The sequence below is a fragment of the Onychostoma macrolepis genome, chromosome 06, assembly GCF_012432095.1.
Source record: "Onychostoma macrolepis isolate SWU-2019 chromosome 06, ASM1243209v1, whole genome shotgun sequence".
Taxonomy (NCBI): domain Eukaryota; kingdom Metazoa; phylum Chordata; class Actinopteri; order Cypriniformes; family Cyprinidae; genus Onychostoma; species Onychostoma macrolepis.
In genome coordinates, this window is record NC_081160.1 from 4307579 (window position 1) to 4312594 (window position 5016).

Sequence of the window (5016 nt, forward strand, 5' to 3'; positions counted from 1 at the left end):
CTGTCTGTTGTTATAACACACGGTCAGTACGACGCAGTTCAGAGGATCAATCCTGCTGCACTTGGCTGCTTTAAACTCCGAGTGGAAATAAAGAGACTGCATCAGGACCCCAGGGGCTATTCAACATCCCCTCCACCCCAAACACCGCTATCTGTAAATTAGCTGACTTTGTGACCCTGCCTGTAATTGCATTAGTTTATCAATGTAGCACACAATTTATTATCCCGAGCAATAACAGCACACACGCACAGGGCCGGTGTGGAGTCTCACACCTTACACAGTAATTAGAGACGAAGGATTTCAGAAGACGTGCTCTAATGCCTGTGTTTGAGAGTCTGCTTGTGCTTATAGCTCTCTGAGCATTTATAAACACCATTCAGACCCGTGAGCACATGGGCAGACACACCAGACCTCTATTTCCATCTTTCTTTTATGAGCTATAGGTGCCTATAATACAAACATTGTAAGGCAAGTGTCAGTATTTCTGTTGCTCTTATAGGATTAATGATTTGAACAAACCTTTAACCCTAAATGTTAAACTTTGCTGTGTGACTTTTGTATTATGAATGATACCTCAAATCATGTAGCTTGTTGTGGAGAGGTTTGCTGTTACTTTTTGACAGGGTAATATTTTGTCTGGCAGACAAAGCAATAGCCTTTAGACAATAAATGACAGTTCTGAGCCATCTAGATGCTTTTTAGGAATCAGAATTTATATAGTCTTTGGTGGACTTTTTTGACTTGAGCCAAGCACAACCACCTAACGATTGTTGTGTTTCTGGTCAAAATGATCCAGTGACCCTTTTCACATTTCTGGGGTTCTCAGGCGTAATTTGTCATAGTTGAGTAAACTTCTATAGCAGGGGTCATCAAACTTGATCCTGGAGGGCCGGTGTCCTGCAGAGTTTAGCTCCAACTTGCCTCCACACACCTGCCTGGAAGTTGGAAGTATACCGAGTAAGACCTTGATTAGCTGCTTCAGGTGTGTTTGATTAGGGTTGGAGCTAAACTCTGCAGGACAGCGGCCCTCCAAGGCCGAACTTGGTGATCCCTGTTCTATAGTGATGAACAAAATCTACAACAGATATAATTTTTGCATTCACATTTGATCCAGTGGCAAAGGAAAAAATGCCCAATAGCGTTTCTGTGAATTTACAAAAGGGGGAAAAAAATCAAGTTGATTGATGTGGCCAGAAGAGAGAAAAGATTTCAAGAAAAGAAGTCAAATTTGCCATTACTCCCTCAGCCGTTGTATTAGAAAGATCCTCACAGCAGCGTTAACTAGTTTTGTGTAATTTAAGTGTAATACAAAGTGTAGTTTTACAAACGGACATTACATTACAGGAAATTTTACTAGATTTTAGAGATGATTATGGAATCACATTATCACTGTCTGTGAAAAGGGTCTGGATATAATACAGTTCACAAAAAACGTAACTTACCTTAACCTTTAACATTTGTGCTTCTGATACATTACGAAAAAGTAAACGAGAACATTTTTAAAAATGCATTTAGCTGTTTTTATTTTTATTTTTTACAAAATGTGACCTATAAATAGTATTTGAAATCTGTGTTTCTCTGAAACTCACAGTAGTAGCAATGTCGAGCTCATGGGTTTGATTACCAGCAAAATTCACATGCATGAACTAATAAAAATGTATGCCTTCAACACTTGTACATTTTATTAAAATAGAAGCTTGACATTTGTGGGTCAAATTGACCCATTAACATCACAATCATGATAGAAATTTTGTACACTCATATCAAAACACCTCAAAAAATATTTTGTGGGTCAGAATTGACCCAGAACATATAAACACTAATATGACCAAGTACAACACGTTTTCTTCACTGTTAAAATATGGCCATTGATGTTTTTTGTGTCTATGGTCAGCATAGTTTTTACACAAATTACATGTCTTTTTACTTCACTTTAATAAAAAAAGAAAACATTTTTTGACAAAGATTCTTCTTGAACTTTTTGATGGGGATCACATTATTTTCTCAAACAATTACATTATAAAGTATGACAGACAACAGGCATGGGTGTAAATAGTGTCGATGCATTGTGAAGACAATATAAATCTGGCAGTTTATTGCATAATTTTTTAATGCATTATAAATACCAATACAGTATACAAAAAACAACAACTGTAGATTTCCAATCTGGCCCTTTCCATTACATGTGTCTTCAGCATTTATTTGAAAATGAACATGAATTCTACCAAACAAACTGAAACCGAATCAATTTAATGTTATAAAATGCCAGATTTAATTAAGAATCGATTCATTATGAGAGTAAGTATTTACCACTCCTAATGGGTTCCCACAGTAAATTCTTGCGGAAGTATTAGAAAAATACAAAAACTATGAAGAGCAGTTCAGTATATTTGTCATTTCTTATGCTGGATATATAATCATCTCAGGCGCTTCATTGTGTCTCTCAGATCATGTATGGAATGACCTTTTATCTTGTACTTTCTTGTGATTTCTTTGACTGCTCATGGATGCATATTTACTCACGGCGAGTGGTCTGTCGAGATCCGCCGCGTGGAGATTCAATCTTGGCGTCTCCTGTCCCTGTTATATGCACCTTCAAGCTGTTTAATTAAAGCATGTATTATTAATCCCACTATATTTGAGTCGTTTTTCCTGTCCCTGTGCAGATATGACTGCTACATTAAGGGTAAATTGTTTTGCAGTAATTCCCATTTAATGTTTCTCTCATAATCAGAGGCTTTAGTGCAGCAGGAGGCGCGGGAGCGAGAGGAGAGCCAGGACAGAGGAGGCCGTTACTGTAGCTTAGCGTTTGATGTGCTGATCGCATATTTGGGGCCTGTAATTAGGTCTGTTTTACAAGTCAAATGCAGCGCCAATGACAGTCGCAAAATATGAGCTTAATAAAAAGTGCCAGCTGAGACAATGCTTCCCCCTGTCTCTCTGCCTCCGTCCTCGTCTTTTTCTCTGTCTGTCTGCCTCAGAAATATCAGCTCCAGTGTAAAGTCAGCTCAAGGCCAGTAATGATTCTTTCTGACTTCACATATACCGCAATTGTTCATTCTAATATACGGCCAACCACATCTCCCAGATATTAAGATTATCAGAGCACAACGCTCATATATCTGGAGGTGCCGGAAGCCATATTGGTGGCAGACATTGGCACTTGATTACTACACATTCGTTCTAACCTGATGGAAATTGGTTTGATACAGTTAGTCCGATTAGTTAGTTGATAGTTGTTTGAGTTGTTCAGGAAGTTAAAGGAGACCTGGTGAACTTTTGAAAATCGATGACGTCGATGTCATCCGCCTGTTCTTATAGCACCTTTTGAAATCTATTTTTAAAATCAAGGTATTTTCATAAAAGTGCTTTGTACAAACAATGGCAAGACAAAAAGCTGGTTGGGCATAAAGAGCTAAAGTTAGCCTTAAAATTAATATTAGCCTATTTAATAATCTATATTGCATCTTTTGAAATATTGATAGTAACATTTCATCAAACAGGATGGGAAAACAGAACAAAACATGACAATTCCTCGTTGTGAATACTTACTGATGGTTGTTCCTCTTGTTTTCTTCTTCTCCAATCTGATGTCACTTCCTGGAGGATGATGTCATTCAGGAACTGGCTTTTGTTAGTTTTTTACAACAAACCAGGTCATACAGAAAATTACTCTTCTTTGATAAACTACAAGTTTCTCTAATTTATTTCTGTACATTTTTTCTAAGTGATAAAGGCAAAATGCCAAAGTAATATAGGCTACAAGACTTGCAAAGAAAAAAAGATTAAGATTCTAGAAAAAAGACATCTCTAAGATTATCCTTTGTTTGTTATTATTTCTTAAGAAGACTAGTGAAGCAATTTTGTGTTAAAAACCATGAACAGGAAACAGTTGAACCACAAGAAAGACTTTAAATCATAATATTTGTTAGAAAAAAATTCTTGGACAAATATGTTGGAAAATCTTTATTGGTTAGACCGTTTTTTGAGACATTAAGTCAAAACTTAAAGAAAACGATATACGAAAAAAGTCTTGCAAGCCTTTTAAACTAGGTTATCAAAAGATTTTTCCTTTTCATAATTTTAAACATCCACATTCATCATAGACTTCAGCTGGTCATTGAAAAGTTCAATTCAGATGATTTTCTGTTTTCCATTTAAATATACTGGAATATTCAGCATCATTAGGCTCCTCCAGTCTTCAGTGTCACATGATCCTTCAGAAATCATTCTAATATGCTGATTTGTTGCATTTCTGATTATGTTGAAAACAGTCGTCCAGACTAATCAGAAAGTCCCCAGCTCAGAGTCTTTTACTTTCTTCAGTAATGCGGTGTTCATTGAACTTTAGCGACTCTGTCTGTACCCTCACAGGGTTGATGTGTCTGTTCGACTCTCCTCCTGTCTATCGATACTCTGTCATTTCTCAGGACGCGGCAGCCTCGACCGCCATATTGATTCTGTAGAGGCAATTTACTGGGAAATGGCAGTGAAGCAGGGATTTATTGTGCAGCCACTTCATTGTCAGATGATGGGTGTAAAATGTGATCGTAACGAGGGGAATGAGGTGGGTCGCTGTCCCGTCATAAATAACTCCGGTCCAGTGTAACAAGCGAGCGGCTCTCCGATACAGAGACGGATGAGTATTTAAAGAGACACAGATCTAACGTTAAATTCACTTCTGTCACAATCCACTGTAGACAGGTATGCTCAAGTTATCCCTGAGGGGAAATGCATATCAAGCATAGTGCTATAGGCCTATTTCTAAAATATATCATATAGCTTCTATAACCTGCTTTAACCTATGCCATGTCTACTTTTCTACTTTTCGTTATATTCTGGTCGTTTAGGTCCTTCTTACAAAGTCTACAAAGTATGTGGTTGATGACCACAAACCACATAATTTGAGATCATTCATGACTAACATTGCAGTGTTTAATAGTTAAAGTTAGGGGTTTGTTTAAATCTAAAAAAGTATCAGTAATAGTTGATTTGCAAATACCACTAATAATTCAT